The sequence below is a fragment of the Phaenicophaeus curvirostris genome, chromosome 6 (genome assembly GCF_032191515.1).
Source record: "Phaenicophaeus curvirostris isolate KB17595 chromosome 6, BPBGC_Pcur_1.0, whole genome shotgun sequence".
Classification (NCBI taxonomy): Eukaryota; Metazoa; Chordata; class Aves; order Cuculiformes; family Cuculidae; genus Phaenicophaeus; species Phaenicophaeus curvirostris.
This window is the reverse complement of record NC_091397.1, coordinates 33497395-33511930: the sequence shown is the minus strand read 5'-3', so window position 1 is coordinate 33511930 and position 14536 is coordinate 33497395. Positions and strand designations below refer to the sequence as shown.

The window sequence follows — 14536 nt, the reverse complement described above, 5'->3', positions numbered from 1 at the left end:
AACCTGAACAGATCCAACGGTCTGAATGGGCTGCTAAAGCCTCCTGCCCTAGCACTATGTCCATTGTGAAGGTTGATAATAAACCTACAAATATAAAAGTCTTAAAATAAAAGGATTTATGATATGACAAACTTTGGTTTCAAAGAGTAAATACATAAATCTTATGATGGCTTCCTGTGGTGGGATTTGCATTATTTCACTTCCTAATTAGCTTGCCAATCATACTGTGATACAAGTTTCCCCTGGAGCTTGATATCCTTAGCCAATCAGATTAATGAAATATTATTTGGTCATGTGAAGTCACTGTAATTGAAAAAAGAAAACCTCTATCAAGAGAAACACTACAGGAGACCTATATAATTTTAATGCAGTAAAAAAGTCTACATGTTTATCATAGCTATCTTCTGCATGGTGTTTTCAAATACCTTCCCTCGCGTCTTCCACTTGCATCTTTGCTGACATGATACACACTTCTATTTAATTGATGTATATATAGGGGAATAAATTTACTCAGAAAAGAATGGTGATGTCAGAGGACCAAGTAAATAAAAGAAAGTGAGAAAAATCTTTTTCTTTTCCTAGTCTGAATAGTTTTGCATTGTCCTTGAACTTTAAGAGAAGAGCTGAAAACAATAGATTTAAACCAAGTGCCAGTTTCCAGCTGCCTCACAAAATGGGACCTCAGCAGCAAATCTCCTAATGATGGTTAAGTGAGAAAGGCTGCCAACTCCTTATGTTAAACATAATCATCTAGTGGTGCCCTCCACCAAACAGAGCCAGCAAATATCATAGGTTCTTCTACTGTTATGATAATTTAAATAGACACAGGTGTTCTAAACCTATTCCTGCTGATGAATCACAAAAGGCATTTCTGAGTCTGTTTTAGACGCTTAACCCATATCAGCATATAAAAATGCAGTAGACTTTTAAGCTTTTTTTTTGCACATCAGGAGGACTCCTGTTAATCATAGAATCATAGAATCATAGAATAACCAGGTTGGAAGAGACCCACCGGATCATCGAGTCCAACCATTCCTACCAAACACTAAATCATGCCCCTTAGCACCTCATCCACCCGTGCCTTAAACACCTCCAGGGAAGGTGAATCAACCACCTCCCTGGGCAGCCTGTTCCAGTCCCCAATCACCCTTTCTGTAAAGAATTTTTTCCTAATGTCCAGCCTAAATCTCCCCTGGCGGAGCTTGAGGCCATTCCCTCTTGTCCTGTCCCCTGTCACTTGGGAGAAGAGGCCAGCACCCTCCTCTCTACAACCTCCTTTCAGGTAGTTATAGAGAGCAATGAGGTCTCCCCTCAGCCTCCTCTTCTCCAGGCTAAACAACCCCAGCTCCCTCAGCCGCTCCTCATAAGGCCTGTTCTCCAACCCCCTCACCAGCTTTGTTGCTCTTCTCTGGACTCGCTCCAGAGCCTCAACATCCTTCTTGTGGTGAGGGGCCCAGAACTGAACACAGTATTCGAAGTGCGGTCTCACCAGTGCCGAGTACAGAGGGAGAATAACCTCCCTGGACCTGCTGGTCACGCCGTTTCTGATACAAGCCAAGATGCCATTGGCCTTCTTGGCCACCTGGGCACACTGCTGCCTCATGTTCAGTCGGCTGTCAACCAACACCCTCAGGTCCCTCTCCTCCAGGCAGCTTTCTAGACAGACTTCTCCTAGTCTGTAGCACTGCATAGGGTGGTTGTGCCCCAAGTGCAGGACCCGGCATTTGGCCTTGTTAAACCTCATGCCACTGGACTCAGCCCAGCGGTCCAGCCTGTTCAGATCCCTTTGCAGAGCCTCCCGACCCTCCAGCAGATCGACACTTCCACCCAGCTTAGTGTCGTCCGCAAACTTGCTAAGGGTGCACTCAATGCCTTCATCCAGGTCATTGATAAAGACATTGAACAGGGCTGGACCCAGCACTGAGCCCTGGGAAACCAACATGTTTTTTAAGCCAAAGTTTGGCTATGGGTGTCCACAAGGAGACTTCAGAGGTGGTTTTTCAGAGAGCTAGTGGTTCTTACTAGTTCAGTTGTAGCAGAAAAACAAAGAGGTAGATGTCCCCAGCACATACAATTAGGAGGAGGGGGTGTGCACTTTAGGTTGTTAGGGGTTTTGTTTAAACAGTTATGGGCTGAAAACGTAGAAAAAAAGGAAATTACCATCTCTTCATTGTACAAAAGTGAATGCTCCGGTAATTTGAAACCACTGCAATTAATGCACTATAAAATGCTGTGATTAATGCTACCAAAATGAGCCTAAATGTCAATATTTTAATGGTGCTCGCTGAGTTAATATAAAGCTGCAAAAAGGGCTGAGTTCTCAGTAGATGTAAAACAGTGATAAAATTGGGCTGCAATAATTTACAGCCATTGCCCTAAAAACTATTAATAAATTGGGACTTCTGATAGCAAAGACCACATCAATGGATAGAATATGCAACATCCATCACTCTGAGAAAAACTGATGAGAGCTCACTATGCCAATGCTCCAAGCACTCTACTGGTTATTAATTTGAAAACAAATCTACTTCAAAGCCATTTATCTTTAAAAGCTCTTAACAAATTAGGAAGCTTCTATCTTCTAGACTGTCTGCCCATACATTTTTCACAAAGATAATTAGCACCCTGACCCAACCATTAACAAAATTGTGCTCTGTTTGGACTAAAGGGAAAGAGAATTCTGTAAGCAAGAATTCAGCAGCAAAAATAACTTGTCCCCAGATATGGAAATCTCCACTGAGGAAGCTTTTGTTGCCTTTTTGTTGGAGGCAGAACAAGTTGGTCTCTTGCATACTTTCTTCCATTTTTAGTATAATTTTCTCTTTCATTATGTGCTTTTCTTGGAGCTTTTGCAGACTGAGCACATTCAGCCATCTGCAGCACAAGAAGACAAGAATAAATTCCTCAACACAAAACCTCAGCTTGTTCTTGGTGTTTACAGCAACACAGAGAATGAGTGGAGCCAAGTCCTACAATGCTAAGTCCTCCTGTAGAGGAATTAGTCATGTAGTAAGGCCTAGTTTCTACAGTACAGAAGCATGACTATACAAAAATTTTACTTGCTTTTAGGGAAACAAATTTGTTCATCTCCAGTCATACTTGCTTGTTTATCTATTTGCTGCTTACAAATCCTGCAGTCTATAGGCACAATTTAAAGACATATGTATTAACAGGTGCACAACTACATTAACAACAAGTTACATGCAAAAATATATTTCAATCACAGAATCACTAAGTTGGAAAAGACCCACTGGATCATCAAGTCCAACCATTCCTATCAACCACTAAAACCATGCCCCTTAGCACCTCATCCACTCCTCTTTTAAACACCTACAGGGAAGGTGACTCAACTACCTCCCCGGGCAGCCTATTCCAGTGCTCAATGACCCTTTCCGTGAAATTTTTTTTCCTGATGTTTCCTGATAATCTTTTAGCAGACTTCAAAAACTCCTAGTCTTTGGATAAAGCTGGACTATTTTAATCCTGCCATAAACAGAGAACCACTTTCTTACTTTTCTTAGGTTGCAAATTAATCAACAATCCCCTACACATCCCACTGGGACCGTCATTGAATAACCTCATCCATTCTGAAAACTTTTTCCCTTCTCTGCTTTCCAACTTTTAGCTACTTACACATCTTCTTTGACAAAGCTTGTCTCATGGTTGCTTAGAAAGGACTTTAATCAAAGGTGTTGTGAATGTCTCTGACAGCCTAGGCAATGCCTTTTTACCCTATTTTAACTCAGTCAGAATAGTTCTAATATATTTTAGAGCACAGATTTGCTATTCTAAAAGTCATTCTTAGCTTCTCCCTGTCATACTCATGTAGCTATTCTATAAATATTTATAATATCATTATGCATTTTTTTATTGATTTCCCCTTGTCACATGCCAGTCTTCAGGCTGTATGTCTGTCACAAAGCATATTCAAAAGGCATATATATTTTTAAATCCAACCTATCCAATAAAATAATATATGACCCTTCTTTGTTTCCCTTCTCTGTTAGAATAATGTCACTAAAATTTATTCTGCATACTATGAGCTTCCTGGCTATTGAATTTTCCAAGGGAAAAAGCTTTCACTGCTTGCAACAAAAAAAAAATCACTGCTATTGCCAGTCTTTGTGAAACAATATAAGGAGCAACAAACAATGAGGGGGATACACTGTGCTATGATACCTGCATACCTCAAGGTACTAACAAAGTATGACTCTAAAGTCAGAGCTTCAACAACAGAAAGGAACTTCTGCTAAGCAAAACTATTCGTGTTTTACTGTTTCCCTGAATAGAAACCATTCCTTTCTTTTCCAAAGTTCTGTTAAGAGTGTACCATAATGAGGCAGGTTTAGCACAGAGGAAGGAAGAGGGAAGACACAAGTACTATGGGGTAGAAGGATTTTACCATTAGTAAAGTATTCCATTATTTTAACCTAATAAATTGAGAGTAGGAGGGCAGTTACAAATTTTCAGAAAATTTCTACAATGGTAGAAATACATCCAGATAACCAAGATACTAACCAAGATGTCTTGAAAAGTTATTGCAGAGTTACGGGGTAAAAAGGCATTGCATAGGCTGTCAGAGACATGTAACCCCCTTTTATCAGTGGGGTTACATGTATTCCTGGTCACGTAGGTGGGAATCTAAATATTTAATGAGCTTCTGAGAGAAAAAAAAAACAAAACAAAACAAAAAACCCCAAACCTATGCATGATCCCACTGAAAATTTGCTCCTGCCCATTTCACTGCTCTCACATCAGTCTACTTTCCAGGATTTAAATTAAGAAGAAAAAAAAAGAAGGTGATTTGGTTTTCAATCATTCAGGAAATTCCTGCCCCACAGATTCCATTTTTAAATGAACAGTCACTGCCTACTTAAATGTCAAGAGTATGTGGGAACAAACAAGGCATTTCTTTCACAATTCTGAAACAGCAACACTGATAAAAGACAGTGGAGTAATAGGCTGAGGCAACTCTTCATATGGCAGTTGGTTTCTTCTGCTGCAGAAGAATTAGCATTGAAATGGTGATTCTAAGAATTCCACAGAAGTCCTGTTTAGTGGGAGCCTATTATAACAAACCCTCAAGAAAGCATTTCACGAAACCAGCAAACATAACAAAATAATGTGCACGCAGAAATATGTGAAGGCTATTGCTACAGATCAACAAAGCAAAATTACTAAAGCAACTTGCTACGTTGTTGATCTGGGGTTTGGCTTTGGTGTAAGTTTTGTGTTTGCTTGCTTGGTTAGTTGAATTAACACATCAAACTCTCTTATTTAATTGAAATACAGCCTACAAAAAAAATCAGAAAATATCAGTTTTTAGTTTAAAAGTTTTCTTAACATCCTGTTTAGGTTGAAAAACTTTGCTCCAGCGCAGTGCTAAGCATCACTAAGTCAAACAAAAACTGGAATGGTGACTTCTGGTATCGGTGAAGTAGATGTCACTAACGTGGGATAGGGAACACAAGATGAATAACAAGTGAGCTTATAAAGAATGAGTTATGGCATCAAGTAAAAAAAACCCATTCATTATAATGAACTGGAGTGGACAATTTTAAACAAACATTTAAGGGAAAAGATTTTATTACTGATATGCCTTAAATTAGGAACAGAGCCATTTAGAGAATACTACTCTATTAAGGTATCCCACATTCTTGCTTAAATGAAGGCTCATGTGGAAAAACACCACTGAACACACCTGAAATATTCCCTTATTACATTGGTGAAAGAAAAGTGACCCTACACTGGTATCTTTTGCTGCATCCAATGCCAATGCACAGAACATGGGATTTTAAAACTAAAATAAAGGAGTCTGGGGGATTTGCACCAAATCTACATAATTTTCTGGCAAGTAAGCACCTGTCCCCAGGTGTCAAATTCAAAATCGATGCTCTGGGAAGAATTACTTGATAGTTTCTATATTCTTGCTAGGCAATCGAAATAGACCGTTAAGTTCAGGGCTTGTTTTAAGAGCTACTAATCACTTTCCAAATATATTCAACTGGGACAGCCTCCCTATCAAAAATGAAGTAAAGATGAAAACTAAGGAAAATTAGTCCATCAGACTATGGTCCATCCCCTGTTTCCTGAAATGGTTTCTTCATTGTCTTTTTCTTAGTTTGGTTTTTGGTTTTTTTAGATACTGACACACCACAAACAGTAGTTTCCAACCTAATATGCAGATGTAGTTCCTAAAAGGCAATTTACCTGCCAATGTAGCAATTATTCTTGAACCTTGACTTCTGCCTTATAAGACAAGACTCTGGTTTTATCAATGAATGTCTTTGTCAACTCACTGACGATGCACACTACCTACGTCTATATTAGCAAGTAGTATGGCACAATACAATCAATATAGACCAAAACTCCTGATGCTGAAGCTACGATATTCACAGTATACATGTTTTGGAAAGAAAGGAAGGGAAGGAGGCTACTTCATATTACATTTAGTCTGGTTCTGTAAACTAAATATCCATCATCACTATGAGAGGAGTATGTGCACTCTTGGAGCACATTTTCAAGTTTCGTTCAAAAGGAAATTAGCTTATGTATTCCAAAACCACTCTGCAATATAAAGCTAGCACAGTAAATATGTACGATAAGGAGACTTGCTTCAAAAGCATATTCTAGATCCAAAATAAAATGCTAATGTAAACATGCCAATAGTCACATGGATTTTGGTTTATCAATTTTTAATTTAATTTTTTTAACAATGTTTTTACCAAACTAAGATGACTAATGCCACAAGATCAGCCTAATTTAAATAAGCATCAGATTTTTGTAATCTTATACTCATCAAAATTTGGCTCTAACTTTAGATTGTTATACCTAAGAGTCAACCTGACACTTTTATCCATTGTGTAGGGAAGGTGGGGAGGAGTGTGAACCCAAAACTTGAGCTTATCTGCACTATAAATTCCTGGAAAAGCACTTAACATCAGATTCTAAGACACTACTTTTTAAGGTTATTTTTCAGAGTAAAACCACACTTTGTACTGAACAAATAGTGCATCTTATTAAAAAAAACACTCCTCATTCTGCTGTTCTGTTTCTTGAAATAAGATTTCCCCCAGCAGTGCTTCCCTTTATTGGGAAACCCAGTGCTCTGCCGTGATACCAGGGAATCTGAAATTTATTATTTCAAAGTTATGTAGTCCACCTCAACACCTGGAAATCTAATGTTTTAAATGTTTCACATTTAAAATGTTTCACAACTCCCGCAGAACTGCTACTTTGAAAATGGAAATACTTTTTCCAAGTCTGTCAGTAAAATCCACTCCCTACATCTGTGCTTTTGTTAACAAGGTAGTTTTCAGCTTTAATTCAGAAAAAAAGTTAAGCTTGGACTATTGTATTAATTATAGCCACTACTTATAAAACATTGTGTGGTTGCATTTTACCATATTGAATCCCAAGCCTCCAAACAAGCTATTTAATTTTCCTTGTAAGAGTGACAACTCCAATAATAAACCAACACAAATTATGCAAAAGGATCACAGACATTACAAACATATTCTCAAACTTACTCAATGTATAAATCAAATATGCATACCCAGCTGCTTTTTGTGCAAATGCAGTGTTATCCCTCTCAATGCATTTTTGTGTTAATTTTTTCATGTAAATTCTATTGATTTTTAAATATTTTACAGATCTTAATTCTCCAGACAAATTCCTGCAAGAGGAGTAGGAACAAAACGGGATTTGTGCAAACAGTCTAGTTGAAAAGCTGCAACGTGGTACTCTCTGGAGAGCCCTCTACAAGAATTTATGTGGATGAATTCAAAACAACTAATTTTTCACAATAAGCCACAAACATGGCCACAGACACAAGATAATACACCTACATTATTGACCACTGCTGCTCCTAGAAGAGTGCTACACCTTGCAGTGAAACTTGTCAATTAATTCTGGTGTTCCTCTAGAGGCTCTGAGGGATGTATTTTTTTCATCTCAGTACAACTGGACACTTGTTTTCATACAGACTCCCAGCTGCATTTCTGAGTGCTTGGGACTTCTGCTCTTTATGTGTCAAACACCTCAGTCTGGTCATTCAGAATAAGATCACACAGTTCCCAGTAGTGAATCTTCAGGTTTAGATAATTCGTCCAGCATCACAAAGAAACTTCATGGTAGGATTCAACTCTCCAAGGCAATAATGGACTGAATTGGATCATAAGAACTGTCTCCTTAAATATAAATCATAACAATCACACTTCTTCCTTTTATATACACAGAAATGGAACTTGTGCTCCATTATCAACTCTCAGTTGAAAATATACCCATCAGTAAACAATCATTTTGGGGAGGTAGCAAGGTAACATAAACCCTAACAGGGTCTTGGAGAGACCTATTGACATTTATACCATTTGCTACTGGAAGGCCTTTAGCTTGGTTTACCTTATACCCTTGCTGCTTGCCTCTACAGATGTTGCTAGAACATCTATCCATCATTCTGCGCTTTGGGTAAACAGGACTTTCATTTCAACCTGAGCACAACAACATTCAGAATTAGTTGGAAGCAGCAGGGTTTTTTTTCAGCTGAGATGTTATCACCTAATTAGTTATACACTACCAGTGCTCGAGACTACTGATTGGACTCAAATTGCCCAATGATCCAGAAAAAAAGTGCTTTCTGATATAGGCACAGTTATGGCCTAGCAGATTAGTCAGAAATATTTCCTCCTGTGGCACGGAAAAAGTAGTCAGCTGAGGCTGAAGAGATGGGAAGTCCAGTCTCCAAAGTTGCAGAATCTGACATGACTATTCATATTTCAGATAAACTTTGAAAGTGCATTAATTTTACTGAACTACCATCTAGAGAAAAAAAAAAATACATTAAATGCTTTGCTCCACTATTCACAGGCAGAATTAGACATACGGGCTTGATATAAAAAAATATTGATAATGTTATGGTAAATTCTACTCTCCTTTTTAAAATTTCTAGGCACAGAGCTTAAATCTACATTGAAGCAAAAATGAAAGGGAATGCAGAAAGAATCTATGAAATTTCCATTTCACCTGCAGGGTGAAAAATAAACACAAATTACTACAAAACGCTAGCTTATAGTTTTAACCTTTTTTTTCCTTAAAAAGACATTAAAATATCTTCAGTTCAGAGAAACTTTAGGAACCACCAACAGACCTTTTCAGTGCCTTCAAATCTACTATTACTATACAAGAAAGTTTCAACCTTAAAAGAAAATGCAAGGCAGTTTCTTACTTTCTAGTTGTTTAATAGCCATGTCTGTCCTTGCACTTTAATAACACAATACCACATTGTTTGAATACATCACACTAATAATACCTGTTATCTGGGATGTCTCTATTTCTAGGGATACAACTAGGCATACAAACTCTTCTGCTGTCTTCAGCCTTTATCATCACCTCGATCTGCTCGCTGCAAGAGGAAGGTGACTTCAAGGAATCACAAGGCAGAGAAAGCAGATATCAGTAGTCTCTTTGGGCAAGTTGGTATAAAGCACAATACCCTCAGCAAACATTCATCTCTGCAAACAATATAATGTCATCTTTTTTGACCTATCTAGGGCAAACAGATATCTTTGTGTATTTTCTATAGGATTAACAAAATTTAATAGGTATCTAATGATTTACGTATTACTGACCAAACACTAAGACTGACCTGAACACTTAAGTGCCACTCAAAAGCACTGCTCTGCTGCCACCCAACACCCCAAAGACACTTCAGTTATTGGTATTAACAGTATTGGCATTAACATTTTCTGTGCACATAAAAGTCTGATTTCTGTCTGCACTGAGATGCACGTGAAGTTTAAGAGGCTGAAGGAACCTGATGCCTCCTTCGATCTCAAAACAACATTACTATCCAGCAACCACACATTTCTCTACCGATCTCATTTGAAGGTCACATTTGAAGTATCTGTCCTCAGAGCGTACCTAACAAATCCAGCTTCACAGTGTCAGACATCTGCATTTTAAAAACCAGGGAGGAGCTATACTTTTTATCAGCACGTATTAATAGTTGGAGCGCTCCCTCAGGAGGCTGCTGACCTACATTCAGGTCTGTTCTCTACCAGGAGGAATTCACATCCAAATCCCACCACAGTCAAAATAGTGCTGTCCTCCCCAGACATGATGTGATTCTTGGGGAAATAGATCGTTCCCTCTCTGCTCCAGAATTCAACTAATTAATTGCAATATTTTCATAAAACTGTTAAACAGAAGAAGCGTATGAAAGTCTGACTCTGCAGTCCACTGAACTGTATACAGTTTGTTCTCCAATGTTTACTTATGCAAACTTTCAAACCTTGAATAACGGCTCCAAATACTTCACCACAGTATTACAATAACATTATACCCACTGCTGCCTTCTTTATAACATGTGACATGCTTTCAGAGAAAAGTGTAACCTCTGTCTTTGTAGGATATTTTTCAGGTAAGAAGAGTGGTTCTCTCATTATCTTCAGAAGATTTGGCACTTGGAGTCACAAAAGGAGGAAATAACATTCTGCAGCACACCGTAAGATGTCTACATCCAACAGAGCAGGATTTTAGATGCTTCATTCTTCCCACTGTTCCTGGTATTTCCACTGTAAAGCTCAGCCTGACTTCTTCTTACTACACTTGTTCTGATGGATTTTACTCTTCATATATACCAAATTCACCCTCTGTCCTGTATATGCAGTCAAACTACCATGCTCAAGACAAGTATACCACGGCTAAAAGTCTCATGTACATTTGTTGAACAGCTAAACTCCAGTACAATGTTATGAATGCAGACAGTAATGTCCCATTTACAGAAACAGGAACATAGGCATTATGTGACTGCAGAAAAATCACACCCTTATTCAGCAAACGAGCAAACAACTAAAAAAAAAAAAATACTTTCCTTCTGCTTCTCAGCCTGATCTTATAACAAATATTAAAAATTACAGATGGCTTCTGGCCAAATTCTAGTTTGGACAACATTACAAACTTCTGCTTCCCTACTGCCGTTCAGCTATCCAAATGAAATACAGTACCTCTTACTGTTCTGAACTCATGTTCTAATTAAGCACATATTTAACTGCACATAGCATTCAACCCAGCTACCATGGACTTTGGAGTTGGTTGGTATTTGCATTTAGAGGGTTTACGGAGTTTAAGAGAGTTGTGTAAATTATGAGTGACCTCTACAAGCATCAATTATTTACTCCTCAGATAAAACAGGTGAGATTGAGAGAAAACTCCCATTGAATCCCAGGATTTCACCTCATATGCTTTGATGAAAATCTATGCTGCTGCAGAAGGTTCTGCAACAATTTCTGCCTCTTTGGGCTGGATACCAGAGAGGCATTTTGTGTCCAAATCATGTTTATAGTCATGCACTTTTCCCAAAGCAGATTCTTCTGTACTTTGAAGGGAGAGGATCTGATGCAAGGTTCAGAATGCCCCCCAGAAGGTTAACAAGGGCAACAGGGGTTTTCATGGTGATCAAAACAACAGTCCATACAAGAGGTAGACGTGGTGGGAGAGTGCTCAGGTCCCCAGAGTAAGGAGAACACCTTCCACTATTATCATGAGAATCCTTTTAACAGATGTAGGAAGGAAAGGCAATTACTATCATTTGCCAACAACCTTAACAAATAATTCACTTCTAAATAATGGCTTTGGGTTTCATGAGCTTCATTTCATCATTTCTAGAGTTAATTTTTTTACCTAATGGAGGCAGCTGAGTTCTGCTGCCTGTTTTAGGGCATTCTGTAACTCTACATCCACTAGTGGCTTCCCTTTTTTAACAAAACACTTTTAAGACCTACTTCTATATGATTTTATAAATAGGTAAATCTACATCTGGAGAAAACAACCTAAAATAAACAAAAAAGAAACTAAAAAACCCAAAGGCAATGAAAATTGTATTACATTATCTGCCATGTAAGGAATTTTTATGTAACCTGGGCAAAGTTCCTTTTCATATTTTTATTCTGCAATATGTCATTGTGTTGCATCTGGCAGAAAAATAAGACCTAAAATCAAAGTTCTGTGTACTGAATAGCTCCAATAAGCTATTTGGTGAGGTTACTAAAATCAGGAATTGGCCAACATTTCTGTTTTGAAACAAAACTACTGGGTGATAAAGAAACAAATGTAGAACACTGCCAGAATACTGATGCTTTTACCAGAGGTATAAAAAATTACTTTATGTTGAAAATTTTGAAATGAGAGTTATTCATCTTTCATCTAACTTTTAAATAAGATTAAAAAAGCCTTTTGCAAGTAAATTATCTGACACTGTTACCGAGAACACTTTGTATTCTGGTAGAACAGGATAGCATATCCAGCAAATACAGGCTCACAAGAAAGTAAGTCCCCCAAAGCATGCCTGTAAGAAGGGTACTTGAACAAGGAGACCCACCAAATCTTTATCACCATCTGCTCCCCTAAGACACTTGTCACACAAATAAGGTTTGTTAGGTTTAGTCACTACACAAAGTATGATAACTGCTTTTATTACAAGCCACTTGCGCTTGTTTATAGTCCTTTGTTTTGACATGCTGCAGATCATGTATAATTAAAGATAGCTGTTACTTTCTTCCTTCCCCCACAATACAGTAAAGCAATACAAAGGCAAGCTCTGGGACCATTAAGAGAGGCCCTTGTTTGCAGACTCTTTCCAACCAGCTCCTTCAATTTCAATACTAAAACTGTCAAGCTTAATTAAGAGTTACAGGGCATAACCATTTCAAAACCATAAATCCATACAGCACAAAAGTTACTTGACTGCCTTAGTGAACCTCTCTTTTTAAATAAGCAGTATCTCTTTCTGAGACCTAATTTAGGTTCCGTATACACAACTTTGTATTGTAAATATCTTTATTGCTTCTCCTGCAGTGAATATAAAGACCATCATAAAATAATTTCATCCTGATGTCTTCTGGTTTATTTGAGTATTTAAAGTGGACCTCAAAGCACATTCTAATGTATACACTGCCATTATGTCCAAATGCACCACAGCTTTTTGTGATCCTTCAAAAACTCTGTAGAGAACTACACTTCTTTCCAGTTACTTTTATTACTTTCTTTCTAAATTTTCTTTGCCTTTGGAGTGTGCACAGCTGCCCACACGTCCTCACAGCCTCAAGCAGAATGATATTGAGAAGTATCAAGACTTCACTGACAAACCACCACCCTTTAAAAACAGCTTTAACATTCAGCACAACCAGTCTGAGACAGCAGCTACCCACTCCACAAAATCCACCCAAATTACACCGTAGTGCAGGCTTAGATTTAAACCTCAAAGCAACTTTACCCATTCTATGGTAGCTACACATTTCCTTCCATTTTTATAGGGCTTAGGCCTAGCACAGGAAGCTCTGCTGGATCACTCTCCTACTAAGCACGAGATCAATTCACAACACGCAGTGCAACCTGAATCACATGGCACTACCTCATTTAATACATAACTGCTAATAGTGCTTAGAAGGCTAGAACCTCGTGGTATTTGACAAATTTTAAAATCAATGAAATTTTGCCATTTTTGCTATAACAGTGATATTATGTCCTTTACAGCACAGAAAGGAACTTGAAAATGAAAATCCTAAAACCTTAAAAACAGAAGGGTGATTAAAACGGTATCACATTTATTACCAATTATTAATCTAATGATTTTTGTAATGTGATCGCATAAGGAAATCTTTGGCCTTCTTCATTTGCTTCAGGGACTAATAGAGGAGTTCAATTTATAGAACTGCTGATCATCTAATAGTCGGTTTACAGCCACCCCTTAAAATGAAAGTTTCCTTAAAACTTCATTTGTTTCTATATTGATGAACACTTTGTTATGTGTTAAGCAACATTTCAGTCAACTTAGACATTCAGCTGTAATTTCCTCTACACAAGCAGAATTTAAGCAGACTAAACATTAGCTGTAAAAGACTTTTATCAGCTGATTATCAGATCCAGAAAGGGACAGAAAATAAACCCTGACCAGAGTGTTAATACATTTTGGGTAACAGTACCAAGAAAGGGAGCTAAGCCTCTCTCTTCTTCATTACTCTATCTGGAAAATGTGTTTAATAATAATGCTTTGAACTTAAATTTCCATTTGTAGATTTGAAATCACTTTACAAAGGTGCATAAGCGTTATTATTCTCATTTCACAGTTGGCCTCACTAAGTACAGAGATTTGTAGCAATTTGTATGAGAAGTGGTGCTCTCTAGTGAATAAGTTAAGAGTCTGAAATTATCTCCCCAGGGTTTTCTTGCCAGATAAGCTGTAAACTTCAGCCTACACTGAAACTCACCGGGGCAAAACTAGACCGAGTTAATCTGAAATTGGTGGGTTTCTGCATGGGAACAGGAATCCAAGACAGAATGACATGACACAGATCTGAAAAATTGCTGCTTAACACTGATCTAGTCTGTTAAAATTCACTTTTCTGGATCACTGGGGAGATAGCCGTCACAGAGCTCATCACAGTATTCCGACTCAAAAGTATGCAAAGAAATGAAATATCACCTTTTCAGAAGGAAAGGGAAATAATAGAATACATAGCAGTGGACAGTCTGGAGTTTG

At 38.0% G+C, this 14536-nt stretch overlaps 1 protein-coding gene across 2 annotated transcripts in view; it reads right to left on the bottom strand.

The window, feature by feature from the left end:
* Window positions 1–14536, bottom strand: part of TPK1 (thiamin pyrophosphokinase 1) — a 293667-nt gene that overhangs the window by 234756 nt on the left and 44375 nt on the right. The gene's annotated exons all lie outside the window — the stretch shown is intronic.